Source organism: Passer montanus, unplaced genomic scaffold (genome assembly GCF_014805655.1).
Source record: "Passer montanus isolate IOZ18808 unplaced genomic scaffold, ASM1480565v1 scaffold69, whole genome shotgun sequence".
Taxonomy (NCBI): Eukaryota; Metazoa; Chordata; class Aves; order Passeriformes; family Passeridae; genus Passer; species Passer montanus.
The window spans coordinates 1,562,699-1,584,225 of record NW_024372036.1 but is presented as its reverse complement, the minus strand read 5'-3'; the positions used below and the strand labels follow the sequence as shown (position 1 = coordinate 1,584,225).

General features: G+C 46.5%; 1 long non-coding RNA gene across 3 annotated transcripts; it reads right to left on the bottom strand.

Moving 5' to 3' along the window:
* Positions 1-674: 674 nt before the first annotated feature.
* Positions 675-11,011, bottom strand: LOC120511846. 3 transcript variants are annotated; one of them, XR_005629847.1, is made up of 5 exons: positions 10,898-11,011; positions 10,054-10,340; positions 6,058-6,174; positions 3,614-3,709; positions 675-1,621 (listed from the first exon to the last, which is right to left on the bottom strand). It is a non-coding gene; the product is annotated as an uncharacterized LOC120511846 (long non-coding RNA). The 3 variants fall into 3 exon arrangements; XR_005629846.1 differs by lacking the exon at positions 675-1,621 and adding an exon at positions 3,234-3,505; XR_005629848.1 differs by lacking the exon at positions 3,614-3,709.
* Positions 11,012-21,527: the final 10,516 nt, after the last annotated feature.

Here is a 21,527-nt window from a genome sequence, read left to right as displayed (position 1 = left end):
AATGATGGTCCCCGAGCCCCTTCGGAAACCTCAGCCATTACCCACCTCCAAAACTGTGAGTTTTTGAAGCCATTATCCACCTTCTGAACCTTCAGCTATTACCCACCGTAAAAATATGAATTTTCGAAGCCATTATGCACCTTAAAAATATGAATTTTCGAAGCCATTACCACCTTCTGAACCCTCAGCCATTACCCACCCTAAAATATAAATTTTTGAAGCTATTACCACCTTCTGAACCCTCAGCCATTACCCACCTTCACAAACACCCTCCATGTCCTCCCTCAGCTAAAAACTGAGCACTCCCAGTTACCTTGAAGGGTCACAGAGAAGGTAATTCAAGGGAAATTGCTGTGCCACAAAGCAAAACCAGAATTTCTCAACTGAGAAGCCACCATTTCTCTGAGGACAGGCTGACACTTCATTGAGCCCTGCTGTGTGCAAACGTGGCAGTTTCACCTTGTGTAAATCTCTATTTGTACCTTCTTGGCAGCTGAGCACCTCCTAAGGCTTGGCATATGGTATCATCTGAAGCACAAAATAAAAATATTGCATCCATCTGTACTTCTACTTGTTTTGGAGAGCCAATTTCTACAGTCAGAAAAGCAGGTTGGTTTAAGACTACATTTAATAAATATCAAAAACTCATTGCAATGTCACTAAAATATTTCCAGTTTTGTGTATCTGAAGTATTTGATCAGAAGAAACACTTCCAGAGAGAATCACATTTACTCTTGGGCTGTAATCCAAGTTGTTGGTAGGATGAATGGGCCCTAACATGGAATTAAATGCAATTAATGCCTATGGCAAGGCTCCTTTGAATTCCTGTGAAATAAAGGAGAACTCATTCCTCATGTATTAAGCCTATTCACAACCACTAAGTGCATTAGTTACTAATACTCTTACTCCTGCAGCATTTGTCAGCCCTTTTAATGGACCAGAGTCCAGGCCAATTAGAAAATAAGACTGGAACAACTGGAGATAAAGTGCCTTTGAAAGTCCCAGCTTCTCTCTGCTGTTGCCTTAATGTCAAAAAGTGCTTTACTGGGGCAGGCACGCAGCCAAATCGTGCCTGGGGAAATTCCCTGCCTCCAAGTTATCTATTTAATTCCAGGGGCATTATTCCCTAATGGCCCTTCCTGGTACTTTCTCTTTGCTTCTCGATTTAGCTGTGCTGCAAAGCCCTGCCTTTTTTTGTTTGGATTTCATGTCCTAGTGGATTTTTTTTCCCCCTAAATCACTGGGCAGCCCCCCAGACTTTGAAAACTCTGGGTTATTTCTGGATGTGTCCCTAATTTCTAGGGAAGGCTTATCTTGCCAGCTCCAGCCCCTTTTCCCTACCTGACCCTCTCGAGAACAAGACGTATTGGCTGCTCATAATTCACGCAAAATGTCCGAGGTTTCAGGGCAAAGAGAAACAAGCTGGGTTATTTTTATCTCCTCTCCCGGAATAAATCCCCCCACAGTTCATTTCCAGGCATCCATCACCTCACACCAGAGGCAGGGCTTTGGGAATGAAGGGAGATCTAAGCAGAGAGGCCTCCGGAGCATTAACCTGCTCCGAGTGGGATAGAAGCAAAGCAGGACCACATTCCACCTCCAGAAGTCAAAACCTTGGTACCTTTAAAGCAAAAAAAAAAAATTTACCAACACGTGCATGCACCATTCACTTAATTAAAAACCATCACAACCAGCTTTGTTCTCTGCACTGGGTCTGTGTGGAAGTGTTGGATACCAAGGACAGATAGGAAACACAGCACACACCGAGGAGAGCTGTGGGAATAATCTGAAAACAAATATTGAAACCACAATAAATCCTGCCCCTCTCTGCCCCAGGATGGCCACAAGCTGAACTGCAAATTTTGCTGCAGCTTATCTTGTTTTTTATCATTTATCCCTGCATCAAATGATTCTTGGTCTGCGAATTATGTAAATTCATGTAAATAACTGCAACCCCGTCTGTGTGCACCAGCCCTTGGCAGGAAGGGATGTGTTATTGTTCCAGCCCCTGAGATGGAAGTGTAAACTCTTAAATGCTTCAAGAAAGTGTTGCTATAAAATAAAAAAAGTTTCTTTCCTTGCTGCAGAGCCAGTTTTCAATATTTGGCATCGTTGTAGGGGACATTCCTGTTTATCTGGCTCATCTTTGTGTGGGCCATTAGCATGAGTCAGGGACTGAAAAATTATCAAATATTAGGCCCAAGAGACTGAGGAAAGGGGCAAGACTTGAAGCAGGCTGGTCTCATGGTTGGTAAAACTTGGTGAACCATCAGAGAAGTGGAAAGGAGTCAAAAAATATACAGCTTTTCATAGAAATTGGTCATGTGCTTTTTGGTTATCAGCTTGCTTTCTGCCCAGAGCAGCTGTGGCTGCCCCATTCCTGGAAGTGTCCAAGGCCAGGCTGGGGCTTGGAGCAGCCTGGGATAGTGGAAAGTGTCCCTGTCCTTGGCATGGGGTGGGACTGGATGAGCTGCAAGATCTTTTTGAATTTAGTCCTAATTGTAGAATCATTTAGGTTGGAAAAGGCCTTCAAATGATGGAGTGCCAGCTGTGCCCCATGGCCACCTTGTCCCCAGCCCAGAGCACTCAGTGCCACCTCCAGGGGACACCTGCAGGGATGGGCACTGCCAAGCTCCCTGGGCAGCCCCTGCCAAGGCCTGAGCACCCTTTCCATGGGCAAATTCCTGCTGCTGGCCCAGCTGAGCCTGCCCTGGCCCAGCCTGAGGCCGTTCCCTCTGCTCCTGTCCCTGTTCCTGGGAGCAGAACCCAACCCCCACCTTGCTACAACCCCCTGTCAGGTAGAAACTTTCATTTTTTCCCCCTTGCAGTCATGGAAATGCTGATTTTCAAGATGGCACCGAGTTCTCCCAGGGTCCCTGTGCTGAGCTGGATTCAGCATTTGCCTGAGAACAGAGCTGGCAGCAGGTTTGCTCCCAGCCACAGCTCCCCATCATCCTGGCAGCCCCTTACGAAATCCTCGCTGTCCTCGGCCTCCCAGCTGCTCTTATTTATTTCATTAGTAAACAGCATGTTTTCAGTGCTTTCAGAAAGTAAATTTCCAGTTTCTGGGAAATAGGAATGAAATTAAATTAAATCAAAACTTTCACAATGTTTCCCATGGAACAGAGGCCGTGCTGGCTTGGCATTTTCACCAGTAGTTCAGGAAAAAAAAATCAAAAAAACCCCAACAAAACAGGCCTTCTGTGCTGAGCTTGGGTGTGATTACACTTGAAAATTTTGTTTTAGGTTTGAATTTCTCTCTGAATCACTCCACCTTCTTAAATATCATACATGGATTTTTTAAGAATGAAAAGTCAAGCTTCATAGGCCTTTTAGACATTTAATGTGTATTTTTAAAGCAGCACATAAATATCTTGAACTTGTGTGAATTCATCCTTCCACCTGTCCAAGTGTCTGCAAGGGACTCTGGAGTTCAGCACAGAGAATTATGGCATTTATTCCCTGGGGAAAACCTCTGTTACTCAAATACAGAATTTGCAAAACTCTGTGGAAATATAAGATAAAGAGAGAGAAAGAAAGAAAGAAAGAAAGAAAGAAAGAAAGAAAGAAAGAAAGAAAGAAAGAAAGAAAGAAAGAAAGAAAGAAAGATTACCCAGCCTTGCAAGGATGGATCACTCTGGGGGTAGGGAAGCTCATCCTCTGTGCTCGCCATCTCTACCCAGAGGGGGCTCAAGGTCTTCCAGCCAGCCTTGCAATCAGAAAAATTTGTGAGACATCCCTTGTTAATTTTTCCTTCCACATTCATGTATTTAAGCATAATTTTATAGTGTTTGGACACTCAGCAGTACCTAGCCCATTACATGTGCAGCTGCATTCATACCAGAGAACCCATCAAGAGAGGAAATGCAACTCCCTAACACCTGCCCAACCTATTAACTTCTCTCATATCCCTTTTTATCCCTCTTATTTTTAAACTTGTTTTGATTTGTTTTGGTTTTGTGGTTTTTGTTTTGTTTATTTTGGGTTTTTTAGCTTTTATTTTAGTGAAAAAGTCATGACATCTGGCAGAAAAAAAAGGTGGGTGAAGAAAATGCTAGCCTGGTGTATTGCCTCTATCTCTAATAGTCGGGAATATGCTTCCAGAATCATAAAAGGAAGAAGGAAAATCAAATAAGAAATCAGCCAGCCAAGTGCAGGAAGGAAGAGAGGAAGGGAGCAGCAATATCAGTGTGTGAAGGGTGAGTGAAGCCAAGGAAACTTCATCCACAGCCATGGAAGAGCAGTTCCCAATCCAGCAGCAAACCTGGAAGCAAATATCCCAAAGAAAGAAGAGCAAGGAAGAGGAAACATCCCCCAGCATGGGGGAACCATTGGGTGAGGAGTCAAGGAAAGATTTTTAAATGCTGGCTGTATTTCATATCAAACCATAAAAAACCCCTGAGGCAATGAGAAGGGCTGGCTGAGACCTCTCCCATAAATCAATTGTCTTGGGGAAGGGGGAAGGAAAAAAGCCCCCCTCCACAAAGAAATACAAAAACAACAAGAGATCAAGATTTTTCCCACACTTCATAATGTTTTACACAGTTACAATAAAGGATCTCTAGGGAGTGCAGCTGCTTTGTAGAGCCAAGACATGAACTTGGAAAAAACCAGCTGAATTGTAATAGAGTTCTAGATGTCCTATTCTGGGGAAAAAGTCCCACAAATATATTATTTATATTTATATTTATATTTATATTTATATTTATATTTATATTTATATTTATATTTGTATATGTATACGTATATGTATGTATGTATGAAAAACTTTTAAAGAAAGATTGAGGAAAAACCAACAGAAAGGTAATGCATTTTCAAGCATCAATGCTATCCTGCTGAGAAGGCTGCTACAGAATTACCTTAGTTATTTAGATTATTGTTTAGTTCAAAGATCTGTAGGTCTTCATAGTGGAACTTATTTGGTGAAATAGATCAAATTTTACCCAGGAAAAAAGGAGAAAATATTAAATGACTGGCCAAGGCTCCTTGTGCAGACATGCAGGGACCAAACACCTGCCTGTAGTGGATGGAGCTGAGAAGAAACTGTGACAATCAGAGGCAGCTTCAGACTTCAAAAGTTTGTACCAGTCCGAGCAAAGACTTAAATTTAGGGTCTCAAACATTAATCACAGCTCTGAGAAACAACTGACTGGCTTTTTGAGTAAATTCATTTTCAGCTTTACAGGTGTTTTAGACGTAATTGTGGTTAATAAAATCTGAATTACAGCAGAACTGGAAAGGGATTTTCCTTCCAGTTCCTGGCTGACCCAGACTTTTTGGATAACCACTGCCTCAGAGGCTTGCTTCCCTCTGCTAAAATGGTGACAATAATGTTTCTTTGTCTGTTTAGCTCTTAACCTTTTTTTGCAAGGATTTCTCCATGTGATGCCCTCGTGACACCGGGCTCTGCAAATACAGACTCACCAACGGTGTGGAATCCTTATGACTAATGGCAACTCATAAATGCACTCCAGGCACATTCTGCATTGGTATTTAGGCATTAAACAATAATATTAACCATTAAGAGGCAGCCTGGAAGTGTTCAGGGCCAGGCTGGAGGAGGATCTGCGTTCTGGTGGGAGAAGCTGAAGCTCAGGAGAGTTGTCCCAACATCCCTCCATGCCCAGAGGAGAAGCTTGGGGAGGAGCCAGGGGATATCCCACACCAGCTGAAGCATTCAGAGAGAGAACTCAGCGCTCCTTACACTTCAGCTGATGAGCAGACAGACACCTGGGCTGAACTTTGAGCCCCTGTCCTGGTTTCTAGAGCTGGGAGTGGAAGCTGGGTTTGAGCTGCACTCTGTAATTGTGTTTAATGGCAGAGCACCTTGCAGACACTCCAGAAGAGGGGAATTGCATCTTATTTGCATTTGTTTCTCTGCTGTAAAAGGGATTAAGGGTGACTGGTTCAGAGGAATCCTGCCTGATAAGTCTCCTGGTGCTGCTCCCTGGAAACACTGACCACCATTGTATGCAAAAGAATTACCAGGTTGTTGGCTCTATGAGAAAAGAATTTAAATTTTAAAAAACCAACCCAAAGCACAGCACCCCGACTTACACAGTGCTAGGATGTGATGCCTTGCTCTCTAATTTCTATTCCCAAGACACCAGGAGCACACTGAGTCACAGCACACATGGGAAACTTCACTCTGGGTTGCGAAACTTCGCCGCTCTCCTGCATGGAGGGAAACTCAGCAGTGTCATTAAACTGAACCGACATTGTATGGCTGAAAGGCCATCTTATACTATGTAAACAAACAGCTTTCAGTCCCAGAACAAGAGGTCGTTGTGCAAGGTTGTGCATCATCACTGCATGCCTCAGACACCACTGACCTGGCGTGTCTGAGGAAGAAGCACAGTCCTGATAGCACTGCTTCATTTAAAAACAAAAAGTTAACCTGATTCTGGCAGAGATCTCCACTGCTGGTGGAATGTGAGATCCCAAAGTCTTTCCCAGTGCTGGGCCATGAGATTCAGGTTTGAATCACTTCCCATTCCTTCAGCTTTCTGTTGGATACCAATCCCCGGCCTTGGCTTACACCTCGGTGCTCTCATATGCTGTGAACTCCAGCCAAGTCCTACCCGTTTCTCAGAGGGACGCTTTGGCTTATCCTTTAAATGGCCTTTGGTTTATCCTTTAAATGGGCACTTTTTGTTGGAGTGAGCTGCTACTCCTCAGAATGAGCTGGGGGACAGGAGAGAGGCAAAGGCACCGATGCTCACCCTCACAGTGACAGTGACAGTGACATGCTGCAGCTTTCCTGGAGGCAGGAGGAGAAGAGCTGCAGCTTCCTCAGGCTTCCCACAGAGCCACTGGCACAGGCTGTGCAGGAAGACCTGCCAAGGAAGCGTCACCCTCCGGGTGTCCCAGCCAGCTCTCTCCACCTCAGGGCTGCAGCTCAGCTCCTGGGCACAGCCAAATCAAGGTTGCTCCAGGTGCCAGCAGATTCCAGGCAATGAACACAGCCTGTACAGAGGGCTGCCTTCACCCACCAGCTGGAGAGAAACACAGCAGCCATTGAAACTTATTTTAAAATATGTAGAATTTACCCAGAAAGCCTTTATGGCCTTTTTTGCTCAAACACTTGTGCTATTTGGGCTCAGGATAATGCACAGAGAGATACAGGTCCCTCAAGGCTTGTGCATAATTTAAAGTTGCTGGCTTGGATTTTCTTTCTAAAGCACAGAAGTCCCCTGATTCACCTTGGGGACAAGTGTCTGGGCTTTGAATACAAAAAACAAATTGCCTTTTAGTCTCCAGTAGCAGCACCTGGTATTGCTGCCAGGTGGGGAAGGGGCTCGTTGTCCCCACTGGAGAGGCTTCCAGTTGGGAATTCACAACTTCAGAGGCTGATGAGGTACTGGGGAGGAAGATAAGGGACATTTATTGGGGATGAGAGATTCCAGGACTGCAGGTGAACTGCCCAGAATGCACTCATTGCCAGGCCCCTCATGGTTCCCTTCAGAACCTTCAGGTTCCATTTCCCTCCAGAACTGCAGCTCTGCACCCTGGTCCTCACTTGTTTTCACCCTCATTCCAGAGGTTACATCCCCACTCCTTCATCCCTCACCCTTGTTCCAGTCCTGGCTCTCCATCTGCATCCTGCCTTCTGTCTCCTTCATGTCCCATCACCCTCACCCTGCTGCTGGCTGTGCTCTCCCATTTGCCCCAAGGCTGGTCACTCCACTTTGCCCTTTCCCATCCCTCTCCCCGGATCAGAACTTCCCATCTGTTTCCCACTTCCTTTGTGCATCATCTCTCAATCTTTGTCTTCACACCCAGTCACTGTACATATGTGTTTTTACACTTTCCAGCCTGTCACCACTGACTACTTTTGTTTTGCTGGGACCCACTCCGAGCTCCTTCCTCCCTGAAACTCAGTGGCAGGGCTCTGATTCCTTCTCACATGCCTCCAAATCCCTCCTCCTGGCTCCTGCTTCCCAACACAAGGTCTGCCCTGGCCACGGGCAGCCCTTGTCACATCTGACACCTCTTTTCTCTGTCCCTTCCTTACACTGCTGATGCCTTTTCCTCCATGACTCCACTGACTTCCCTCCATCCTTACCCTGTCCTGAGGGATTCCTGCCCAGGAATCTACTCTGGATCCTACATGAGAAAGCCCAGCTTTCTCCTCATCACCTCTGACTCATCACCACACTCTTCCATCTGTCTCCACTTCTCCAGAGGGAAGTTTCCCAGTTCCACATGGCAGAAGATGAACAAGGAGCCCACAGACCCCTTCTGTCACTTTTGGTCCCTCTTCCTCTGCACTGTGGGACTGAGCACAAAGGAGAGGAGATTTGTTGGTGGCTTATCTGCACGTGATCCCTCTCTTGAATTGTCTGCTGACTTCCCTTGGAAGAACAGCCATGCCTCTTCCAACATTTCTCTTTTCACATTATGAGTGCACTTGATTCTTTCTGATACTACTAATTTTTTTAAACCCTCTCCGGCTCTAGACTGGTCTCTTTTTTTTATTCTATCTCCAAGTCCATTCACCATTTTGAGTGGTTCCTTTTTTCCTTTCTCATTCTAGGTCCTCTTCTAACAATTTCCTGCCATGGGGACACACTGGAAACACACTCAGTCTCATTAAATGAGCTTTTCCAAGCTTTTTTAAACCCTCTCCGGCTCTAGACTGGTCTCTTTTTTTTATTCTATCTCCAAGTCCATTCACCATTTTGAGTGGTTCCTTTTTTCCTTTCTCATTCTAGGTCCTCTTCTAACAATTTCCTGCCATGGGGACACACTGGAAACACAGTCTCATTAAATGAGCTTTTCCAAGTCTTCACTCAGCCAATGTTTTGACTTATACCACTTCACCCTGAGCTGCAGTTGCCTGCTGATTCTGTCCCTAGATTTTAAATTTCTTTTAGCACATGAAAGGAGGACCCATCCCATGTGCAGCCTTGCCTTTAATCCTTCATGTTAATTCTTGTGGGGAACCTCATCTTCAGGGAGGATCTTCAGGGCTGGGAGAGACCTCATGGGCATGTCAGGCCCATCCCTGGGAGCAGGCCAGGCCCAGCCATCCTTGATGAACCATTTTTGGCCACCAGGTTGAAACAACCTCCAATGACAGAGACTGCAGAGCTTCTCCAGCCACCTTAAATCTGATTTTGTTATTTAGTCTGGTAGAAACATCCTTGATGAACCATTTTTGGCCACCTAGGTTGAAACAACCTCCAATGACAGAGACTGCAGAGCTTCTCCAGCCACCTTAAATCTGATTTTGTTATTTAGAATTATGGAAAATGTCTTTTGTTTTTTTGGTTTGGTTTGGTTTTTTTGTTTGTTTGTTTGTTTGTTTTGGTTTTGTTTTTTTTTTTTTTCCCCTGATGTCTGACTTATTTCTGCCATAATTTAAGCCTGGGACTTCTTGCCCTAATTACCACAGCGAAGGAGGATGGATTCATCTTTGCAGCACCCTTTGATATTACAATATTGTGTCCCATCCCTCACTTTTTTTAGACCAAACCACCCCAATTCCTACACAGCCATGTCCATCTAATCCCTGTTCTCCTTGCTCTCCATTCCAGATGTGGATCTTTCCTGGAGCACAGTTCATTCACATCCTTATTAGTGCTTAAGCACAGTTCATTCACATCCTTCTTGCAGCAAACACATGAGTTCAAATGTCCTGCAGACTCTTTTACTTCACATAGCCAGAGTTGAATAATTGTTTTTTTCCTCAAGAAATTCCAGAGAGCAGGCAGAGCTACATGGTTGTTTTCTTCTCAGCCCAGTACTTTACATAAGACCTTGCTGAACAAAATCCCACTTTTCACCTGTTTTTCCTGACACCTTTGTATCACTTGGGATTTAACCAGTAAGATCAAAGGTCCCTGTGGTTGCTTTGTCCAGCTTACACAAACGCCCTCTGTCATCTCTCTAAATTATGTGGTCTCCCACCCATCCAGACAGCTAAAAATCCCCTCTGTGGCCTTTCAATCCCTTACATCTGTGCTCAGACAACACATTTTTTCTTTAGCCTTAATAAATAAAAGCTCCTTTGCTTTCACATATCTCAAATATTGCAGTGGTTTCCCTCACCTTGGTACACCCTGTCCATGGGGAATTTTCCTCACCCTCAAAACCACGCCAAACCATCAGGATCTCATCATCCCTTCACACACCATCCCTCCTGGATGCTGGGCTTCCAGTCTGCACTGTGTTTGGCCAGCAGTGCCCTTTCCTTCTTCAGTCTGTCACTTCACATGCACCTCTGCGTTTTCTCCCAAGTTCCTCCTGTGTTCCAGGGCAGATTTGTGGAAAGAACTCTCAGGAACTTCATTACCCTCTTTAAAGTCTTCTTAAAACCTTGGTCTTTGCCAGGAGAGCTGCAATAAATAAATGCAGAAAGGAATACAACAGTGAATGTTGAGAACAACAAATTCCCTCCTGATTTTTGTCCCCTCATCTCACTCCTTCACCTGCCAGCTGCTGCCCCACACTTCTAATCATCATTTTTTTTTGGGAAGGAGCTTCTCTCTCTCCAATATCTGGCTGTACTAGACCCAGTCCAATGCTGTCCCAGTTTCTGACTGGTGCCCTAGACACAATCTAACAATAAATACCCCAAAGCCATGGCAGACCATGCTGGAAAGTTGAATTTGATGGAGAGCGGCTGCAAGTGGTTTGCAGTTGACCACAACCTGACCCTTCCTGGATTGTCAGGGTGATGATATCAGCTCATTTCCCGGCAAAAAAAGGTGTTAAAAAACCACCAAAATTAGCTTCAAAGTAAGCTTGATGGCATTTTCTGCATGGCCCTCGTGTGAAAAGGAAACTCATCTTCTAAGGTGGCCCCTTTGGTTTGGAAGTAAAATATCCATGGAGGGCAGTGGAGGGAAAGGAGCACTCTAACCATAAAGATTTCATGGAATAAAGAGAAAACCTCAGTTATCAAAGCCCTTGGACATGGTGCTGCTCAGCAGAAAGCCCATGAGGAAATCCAGCAGTAAATAAAAGATCACTCTCTCCTGGTTTCAGCCTGAAACTGCCAACGCTGCTCAGCAGCTTTAAAAGGTCAGAAAGTGTGAGCACCTCCCCATGTTTTGCAGTAGCAGCACTGGCCCTGCAGACCTGTGCCTGTAAATAAAGGACAAAAAGCAGCTCTTAAAAGGACACAGCCACTAAGAAAAAGCCCTCTGTGTGTAGCAGCAGTAGCAGCACTGGAGCTGCTCAGAAGGCAGTGCTCTGTGTTTGTGTTTACATATTGATTGTTTTGAAGCCTCTTTCAGTTCCAGGAATGGGAGACTATAAAAAATGATATATATATTTGTGGTTTGGCACCCAAAGAGAGCTTCAACTCATGCATCATCGCTGTCTGCCAACATCTGCAAATTATTACATGTTGGTTTGGTTTGGGGGATTTTTTTTTTAAGCCTCAAACTACGAAACTAACGTCACTCGGTGGTTGCACCTACTGCCGAGGAACAGGGTGGGACTTTGGAAAGGGATTTTCACCAGGGCAGGTCACTGAGTTTACTAATAAACAGGATTTTATGGTAATGCCTGCTGCACTAGGGAGAAAATTCTAGCTAAATAAAACTCAGACAGAAACTTCAGTTGGTTTTCAAGAATGACTGGCGAAGAACATGGAGGTTTACTTCTGAAACCACCTTCCAGTGAAAACGTAACTGCACCGTGGCGTGAAGACACCTCACCCTGTCAGAGGAGGGAAATGATCTGCACAGAGGGTTTTGGAACCATCTGTGTCAGCAGTGGGGAGCTGGCAGAGCCTGGAGCCCGAAACACTTGGCAGCGATCCGCGCGCAGAAGAACCCGGTGCCAGGAGAGCTCACCACGGGCTTACACAAGCCCAGCAGATCTCGTGACCAGCACACAGCAGAGCAGATGTTGTGCACAGGGAACCATCCCTAACCAGAATCTGCCTCAGGCACAGCCAGGGAAGGAAGCACCATCCTGGAAAATTAAGCCACAGCTGCCAGGCAGCAGCGAATCCTTGCTCGGAATGGATCAGGTGGCATCGAGGTGTCAAAGTCAAACCTCATCAGCCTCAGCAAATGTAGCACAGTTTTGGTGGGTTTTTTTGCTATTATCAAGCAAAGATAGGCAAACAGAAGCATTGTGACATGCACTTCTTGCAGGTCTAATTTGAAGATCACAGCAGCAAACCCCACCTCTGCCAGGAAAAACGGAGCTTTGTGAGGCTGGGTGTGTGTTTGCAGAGAGAACAGGCTTGGTCACAGCACAGATGGGTAGCCAGGGCTTATTTGGATTGGAGTAGGAAAGAAGATCTAAAACTACTGATTAACAAACTCAAGTTCGGTCTCTTTTTCTTTAACTGTTACATTTCAGGCTCCTTTTTCTTCATTGCCATTTTAGGTTTACTTCCAATGGGATCTGTCTGCAGCATAGGCAGTGTTAGCCTGGCATGAAACTAAATTAATCCCCAGGTTGATCTTGCTTCCCAGGATAAATTTATCCTAAACTTTCAGCAGGCCTACAGCATTGAAGAGTACTGCTCTGCTTGCTGCAGGCAGCAGGCCCATGGGAAACACCCAAGCCACAACAAAAGGTCTGCAAGGAGAAAAATTAGAAATGCAAGTTTGCAAAGCCCACGCTTTGTAAGCCACAGTGAAACAGCTGAATCTGCTGTAGGGGAAGATGTAAAGGCCAGAAACAAATATTTCTGCATGGCCATGACTCCACCAGCAGGAGCCATAAAAGGTTTAAACAGATTTCCCAGAGAAGCTGTGGCTGCCCTATCCCTGGAAGTGTCCAAGGCCAGGTTGGACAGGGCTCTGAGCAACCTGGGACAATGGAAGGTGTCTCTTCCCATGGCAGGAGGGTGGAATTGGATGTTCTTTAAGGCCCATTCCAACCCAAACCATTCCATGATTCATCATAAACATCAAGAAGCCACTCTCCTCATCAGGAGTATTAATTAATTAAACCTAGAGCAGGACAGTGATCCTCCCCTCACTTGCCCTGGACTGATATTTTGTCCATTCAGTTTCAGCAAGGTTTTCTCTTTCACTCACAAGGTGAATCCCAGGTCAGCACAGTCAGACACCTTCAGATCCTCCAGTTTCTGGCTGCTCTTTTTAAAGTCCAACACAATGATTTTCCATGACAAACCATGGAAACCCAAGCTTCTTTCCCCAGCTCCTGCTGAAGGTGAGGAGGTTTTCCTTAGTCCACAAGTCACTGTGTAAATGGCCAGGTTTCCAAGTGTCACCCCTGTAACAGAGCATGGCAAACACGTGCTGCCTCTCAGCTGCCACAGCTCAAAGTCCAGCTTATTATTTAATACATAATCTTGAATGGGTGAGTCATAAACCAGCCTGATTTTCTGCTATGGGAATAGTAACTTTTGGGGAAGAAGCAACCAAATTTTCAGCCTGCTGCAGCAGGGCTGGATGGAGCCCTTCACATTTTAAACCTGAAATCCCATGTGGGACAGGCTGAGGGCACTGTGTGATTCCAATCATCTCACTCCCTTCAAAGATAAATCAGAATAAAATGAAAATATCTCAGACCTGCTCTAGCAGTCATGTTTCTCAATGCACTTCTTGCTCACCTTCTGCAGCCTTGGGGTTCTTATCCCCTTTTTTTGAGTTCTCCCCGAGATTTGCAATCTCAGCTTTAAAATTCATAGAAATTTTCCCCTCCCCCCTTAAATCTCCCCATTGTTTAAATTCTCCCTCCCACACAACCTGACTGTAAACAGATGGTAAAATTCTGTGTGATGCTGTGTACAGTAAAATCACCTGTTTGCTGCACAGCCATTATCAGTGATTTTCCACAGGATTCCCATGAAATCCAGCCTGTGTTTGCTGTGTGGCAGCAGGGACTGGGACAGGGCACTGGGACACAGGGTGAGCACAAGCAGTGATGGGTGACAAGCCAGGCCAAAAGGGAATGGGGAGGACTGTGGGAGAACTCCTGCAGGGCCACGGGGTGGGTAGAGGGTGCCGTGGCTGCCCTGTGCATGGAACTGCTCCTCAGGATGCTGGAGAGGGGTCCTGGGCAAGCCCTGGCTCTGCCCACTGGCCTCTCTGCCCTGGTCAGGGGCTGCTGCTTCTGTCTTTCAATAAGAGAAAAGTATTTGGAAAGCCCAGCTGGGACAGCCAAAGAGATCTGGAAAATCCCGATTGCCCTGCTGAGACAGCTTGGAGATGGGTTAGGATGCTCCCAAAGACAAAGCAGAAAGAAGCAACTGAAGAGTTAAGTGAAACTAAACTGGAGATGAACAAAAATAGTCCTACACGTCTGATACACCATAAATCCTGTTCTTCAGTGAAACATGAGTGCTTTGCAACCCTGAACCATCTGTTAAGACCTTTCCCCAGACAGATCTGGAGGCCAGGCTTGCTCACACAGTGTCCATCAGGATAAAACCCCTCGCAATCTGGGTCACTGGGGCTCAAGCCTGGAGCCTGAGCACAAGGAAGGAGCCCAAACACACGTCCCCAAGCTCTGCAGGGTGCAGGCAGCCACTGACCCAGGTCACAGCAGCACCCACACAGTGACCTGACTCCCTGTCACCTCATGAGGGCCAAGCTGTAATTTAGACAAAGCTGGTGATTTTCTATCAGCTCCAGCAAGCTGAAGGGGTTGAACCCATGAGCTCACACGGCTTGCCATCATCTAACTCAGCTGGCAGCACCAAATGGATGAACTGCTGGTGCCCTGTGCTTCAGCCATGGCAAAGAAAGCTGGAGAAGCAGCACAGCAGCACTGTCCTGTGGGCAGGTTGGGGTCAGCCTCTTTTCCCAAAATGAAATGGCCTCCAGTTCTACCAGGGAAAGTCCAGGTTGAAAAACAGGAGTAATTTCTTCAATGAAAGGGTTGTCAAGTGTTGGAAGGAGCTGCCCAGGGAGGAGTTCAAGAAAAAACTGGACCAGTGTCCTAATTTGGTTGAAATGTGGTGATCCATGAAGGCTTGGACAAGATAATTTTGGAGTCTTTTCCAATTTTAACCATTCTACGTTAAACCATTCAATTTTAACTATTCTATTCTATTCTATTCTATTCTATTCTATTCTATTCTATTCTATTCTATTCTATTCTATTCTATTCTATTCTATTCTATTCTATTCTATTCTATTCTATTCTATTCTATTCTATTCTATTCTATTCTATTCTATTCTATTCTATTCTATTCTATTCTATTCTATTCTATTGATATTTTCTGGTCAACAAAGGTGTTGCTGGGACCAGGTAGGACAATCCTATTCCTGGGTCTGTCTCTGCCAGATGTGCTCATTCTCGTTCTCCAGTTCAGTGCATCTCCTCCAAGAAAAAAAACCGAAACCAACAAAGAAAATAAAAAGAAAAAACAAATTCCAATTTTTCCTTATATCACTTTTACACGCACACTCCATTCCATGCTTCCCATGGGGCATTTCCCACTGGATCTGCTCTGTTGTAAACTCCAACAGATGCTTGCCAAAAATAATTATATCCAAGACAAACAAACAAAATAGCCCCAACAGCATGGCTGGAGTTGGTGTGGTGCAATTGTCGTGCAATGAGGTTCACTGACCGCTCCATCGCTCCCCTGTCATTACTGGTAAATTATTCAATCTTTTATCAAGGAAAATGCTTTAAACATGCAATCATCTGTTGTTTATCTTGTGCTCTAAAAGTGTGTGTGGCTGTGCCAGATATGTCCTAAATTCTTTTGTTTTATCTGCCCAGTTGTACACAGACGCCAACGTAAATAAGTACCAGGAACACACACACACCTATGAGCAAGGTCATGGATCCAGTCCTCTTCTGATCTTTCTCTTTCATCTCCCAGGAAAGAGAAGGGCAAAAAAACCACTGTTCCACCTCCACTGTGCTCACACATCACCACCAGCTTGCCCTGCCCCAATCCCAGTGGGGATTTTTCTGGGACTGGGATGGTTTTTAGCACAGATTTACTGAGTGACCTTAGTGACCAAATGGCATCAAGGCTTCGAGGGGTGAGTTCCCAGCTGGGAAGGTCTGCAAGGGAATTGTCTGCATAACTGCACCACTAAAATGGAAAACAAGAGGTGTGGGAATCTGGGAGCTGAACATGTGTAGCAGCATTTCTGGAGATGGGGATTCCTGGCTGGAGTAAAACCAGTTTTCTACTGGTTGCTCAGGAGGGCAGAGCAGGTGGCACTGGAGGCTCTGTGCCCAGGGTGGTTCTCCCCTCCCTGCCTGCTTTGAGCTGCCCAGGAGTGATGCCTCTGCCCCTGGGAGCAGCTCCCAAACACTCCAGCAGCTGGAATCATCACCCTGCTTGCAGAGGTTAATGGGCCAGGCAGAATTCCAAGTGGGAAGCTTTGCCCAAAAGTGGGTTAGCAAGAGGGTGGGGAGGAGACCGGCCCTTGCAAAAACAAAAAATCCACTTAGCCAGCAGTTGTGACTGGGCAAGGCCACTCAGAGTGTGACAGAGGCAAAGCCCAGTGTGACAGATGTTATCTGACATGGGGAAGTGGATCAGGTCACTCATCTCCAGTGAGGATCTGCTGCCCTGGCATGGTGCTGGTGGGAATCCTGCAGTGAGGGGTGTCCAGCTCAGGCTGGGCATTGTACTAAGGAGCAGGACTGTCCCCCAGACAGGAACAAGAAATCATGGCATGGTTTGGGTCTGAAGGGACATTAACGGTCATCAAGTTCCAAGCTGTAGGCAGGGACATCTTCCACTTGAACAGGTTGTTCCAAGTCCCATCCAACCTGGCCTTGGACACTGCCAGGGATGCAGGGGCAGCCACAGCTGCACTGGGCACCCTGTGCCAGGGCCTGCCCACCCTGCCAGGGAACATTTCCTTGCTAATATCCAGTGTAACCCTGCCCTCTGGCAGTGGGAAGCCATTCCCTGTGTGCTGTCCCTGCATCCCCTGGAAATTGTCTCTCTCCAGCTTTCCTGGGGCTCCTGCAGGCCCTGCAAGGCCACCCTGAGCTCAGCCCAAAGCTTCTCCTGTGCAGGTGAACAATGCCAGCTGTGCCAGCCTTTGCTGCCAGCAGAGCTGCTCCATCCCTCTGCTCATCCTGGAGCCTCCTCTGGGCTCTCTGCAGCAGCTCCAGCTCCTCCTGTGCTGGGACAGGCCTGGGGCAGCTCTCAGGAGGGCTCTCCCCTGTAGGGGACAGGGGCACAATCCCAATCCCTTTCCTGCTGGTCACGTTGTGGGATCAGTCCAGGGCACATTTGGTTTCTGATCCCAGCACACACAGACAGGGCATGTCCAGCTCTCACCCACCAGCACCCCAAGTCCACCTTTCCTGCAGTCCAAATTCCAGGGCTCAACTTTGATTTATGCCTGGGGTGAATGAAGTCACCCCATCTACTTCCATGCCATTCCTGATTGTGCTTCCCCACCCCAAGGCACCTTCCCACAACCCCTTTTATTCCTTCTCACTCAAGCTCATCACAAAAGGATGGGGAAGCACCACCACGACCTCTCTGCAGGCCACTCACACCAAGAGAAGGGGAACAAAACCCCACCAGCTCCTGGGAAACAAGGACTGAGACTCCTCTTCCAAGACGAGCTGGCTGCAGCTGACACTGAGCATAAAATGGAACACGAAGTGCCTTTCTCTCCCCTGACAAACACTGCTGCTCATGCCTGCTCTGATCTATTTCAGGCATCGCTGCTTATTCCAGGCAGATCTCAGCTCTGTGTAGGTGGGGCAAGGATGATTCAGCAGAGGAACCTGCATGGCCAGAAATGCTCCATGCCTATGGAAAACAGAAATTTTGTGGACCCCTTGCTGGGCAGATGACAGAAATCTCCCTTTTTGTCCTCACAAGGTGGTTGTGCTGTAAGCAGCTGCTCTTCCCAGCAGTGCAGGGATTAAACTGCAGTCTGGATTAAATAAAAAGTGCCACATGACATGACAAAATACTGATGCCTGTGTGTTTTATGACTTTCATAGGACAGCACTGAAGTTTTCCACACCTAAAAGACAGTTATCACAGCACTTTGGTGATAGATCCATAATGTTTCTTTAGGTGTATCCATCTATTTACATCAAGAATATTTAATAGAAGTAGGAAAACCTGCTTATTTAATGCCTTTCGTACCAGGAAACCAATTTATGAGTTTGATCAGTCTGTTAGATTTTTACAGCTTGATTATTAAACCAAATTAACTGCCACTGTTACACACAGTTCTTGCATGAGACGTATCACACACACCCACAGATAAACAAATATTTACTCCTGAGAAAAGCTGACCTCTATTAATGCACAACGATTCTGTACTAGTCTGATTTAAATGTCATATTGTAAAAAAAACGTCATGGGAAAACATGCTGCAAATAGCCATTATGTCCATGAAAACATCTCATTATCCAAAATGGAGTTATGTTTAAAAGTGTCTTGTTTATTTAAAGCTCAAGTCCTAGAAATAAATTCCACATTTCTCATTCTCTTCAGATAAATACTCAATTACTTAACATGTTTATGGCACTGGAATGAATACTGGAGTGTTCTGTTGTTTTTAAAAAATAAAAATAATTTTTTTCAAAAGTGTTGCAATGACAACCAAAGATTTAGTAGCCATTTTATTTGCTCGAGTTGACCTCATGGGATGTGATCTTGGAGAAAGACAGGCTTTTAGCAGGGCTGTGATTTAAGACATTGAATTCATTGCAAGATAAATAAGCAGGAGCCACACTATTTTCAAATCTCTATTTGTGCCTATGTGAGGTCTCCACAAGGAGTAAAATGACATGGATCAAGAGGCATGCAGCTGACTTGTCACGGGGCACTGGAGGAGAAGCTCTCCCCCAGCTCAGTTCTCATTAGCTGTGAAGGGCTGATGCCTGCAGTTTTTGGATGCAGTTGCAAAAGAGAGTTGCTTTTGCCATTAATGTCACGGGGTCCAGATGTGAGGAGATGAGGAGCAGACTCCTCACCACACTGCAGCTCTGGCAGAGGCTTCCAGCTGACAAAAAGCCTGAAAGCACAGGGTGATGCTTCCAGCATTTCAGGTCTCACACATCTGGAGTTCCACCCAAGTGCTCTGAGGGTCTTCTGGCCACACAGGCAGGGAAGTTATTGCTGTGTTTTCCACCAGATCCTTTCCTGCAGCACTTTGTCAGGGTTAGAAATGATTCTCCCCTGACTTAGATACTGACATGCTGTAGCTATTTACCTTCCATATTAAAGATCAGAGAATCAGAGGATCCTGGAATCCCCAAGGTGGGAAAAGCCCTCCCAGCCCAGGCAGTGCCAGCTGTGCCCCATGGCCACCTTGTCCCCAGCCCAGAGCACTCAGTGCCACCTCCAGGGGACACCTGCAGGGATGGGCACTGCAAAGCTCCCTGGGCAGCCCCTGCCAAGGCCTGAGCTCCCTTTCCATGGGCAAATTCCTGCTGCTGGCCCAGCTGAGCCTGCCCTGGCCCAGCCTGAGGCCGTTCCCTCTGCTCCTGTCCCTGTTCCCTGGAGCAGAGCCCGACCCCCCCGGCTGTCCCCTCCTGCCAGGGACTTGTGCAGAGCCACAAGGGCCCCTGAGCCTCCTTTGCTCCAGCCTCAGCCCCTTCCCAGTTCCCTCAGCCCCTCCTGGTATGACCCTCTCTAAATATCTGAGTAGATCCAGCACTTCCCCTCAGGGAATCACAGAACTGGGGTCAAACACACCTGTGCCAACCTGGGCTCTGGAGCAGAACATTCCCAAAATCACTGAGGTCTTTGATGCCCCTCTTATGGCTCACACCTAAATGTGATGCCAACATCTCTGGGAAAGTATGTCTACTATGAAATGGTGGTGTTTTTGTGAAATCACTTAAAAAAACCCCAAGGTGGTCAAAATCAAATTAAAGAAAAACAACAATAAAATGATTTCTCCTTAGCCTCACACTGAGGAAGGGAAGTGACCACCTTAAGACATCAGCAGCAGCCCTAAAAATGTTTGCAGAGGACAGGAGACCAGAAGAGCCATCGCTGGCCATGTCCCCAGCTGCTGCAGGAAGCAGCCAGCCAGCACAAACCCTCTCCACACAGCCCTTCCCCTCACTTAAAATTCCAGAATAATGAACACTTCGCACAGAAGGGAAAATTTTCAGCTGTGACTCACGGGATTATTACTTTTTGTTTATAAGACACACCCACTAATTTGACGTTGGATGCACGAGGGATCCATCACGAACCGCGGGCATGTGAGGAGCGCTGTGCTCAGAGCACAGCTGGATTCACCCGTCCTGCCTTCCCTTCATTTGGGGTCTTCAAGAGGTGCTTGGTGCCTGACAAAACCTCTGCAGGCTCTAATTTCTGATTTGGGGTCTTCATGAGCTGTTTGATGCCTGACAAAACCTCTGCAGGCTCAGGCTCCTGCCTTGGGGTCTTCATGAGTGTCTTGACACCTGACAGAACCTCTCCTGGTGCTGACCTTTGCTCCTTAAAATCTTCCTGTTGCTTGACATGACCTCAGCTGGCTCCAGCTCCTGATTTGGAGTCTTCCTTTTACTTCCTGATTTCACCAGAGTAATTTTGGAATTACTGCCAAACTATCCACAGTATCCTTGCACGCTGTTTTTCTTTTTTCAGGAGTTTTTGTGGCTATTTCATCAAACATAGATGGAGATGACTCCTCTCTCAGAAGGTGGAATATGCCTGGACTCTCTTGCTTCTGCTCTGAAGCATCTGAATTATTTAATGGTGACACCTTGATTTGCCTTTCCTTGGAGCTGGGGGACAGACCCTTAGCAGGCCATCAGGCTGCTCCCCACAGCTGGAGACACAGCTGGCAGCACATGCAACATGAAACACAGGGAAATTTAAGTTTTGCGACAAGTCAAATGAAGGAACAGCAAACTGACTGCTCCTGCTCCAGTGCAGGAACTGCTTCCCTCATCCCCAGCACCTCTTGGATCTGTGGGAAGCTCAGCAGGCCCAAGGCTCCACCTTGGACTGCAGAAATAAATCCCAGCTGACATTTTGCTCCTGGTTTTCCATGCAGCAGGATCACAGAGGATGCTGCAAGCTGACTCAAAGCAGAGGAATTGTGTAACAGCCCCATGCAATGACGGGGATGGCTCCCTCCTGCACCGACAAGTCAAATGAAGGAACAGCAAACTGACTGCTCCTGCTCCAGTGCAGGAACTGCTTCCCTCATCCCCAGCACCTCTTGGATCTGTGGGAAGCTCAGCAGGCCCAAGGCTCCACCTTGGACTGACGGGGATGGCTCCCTCCTGCATCCAAATCCTCCTTCCAACACTCAGGAAGAAGAAAAGGACCCTCAAGTGGGTGTGAAGCTTTGTGCTGCCAGAGTGCAAATGAGAATCAGGCCTGACAGCCTTTAAACAGCACACAGCAGTGCAGAATTAGAGGGGAATGCTATCCAACTGAAATACCAGGGATTTAGGGAACCAGAAATTTGGAAGCAACAAAAAAACCGGTGGGACCGGACCGAGGCGAGGATTGATGCTAGCATATCTGCCAGCCCCAAAAATAAGCAGTAATAATGAAAAAACCATGACCCACAGCTGAAACCTCGAGTTTCTAAACCTTAATCCTTGAAACCTCGAGTTTCTAAACCTTAATCCTTGAAACCTCGAGTTTCTAAACCTTAATCCTG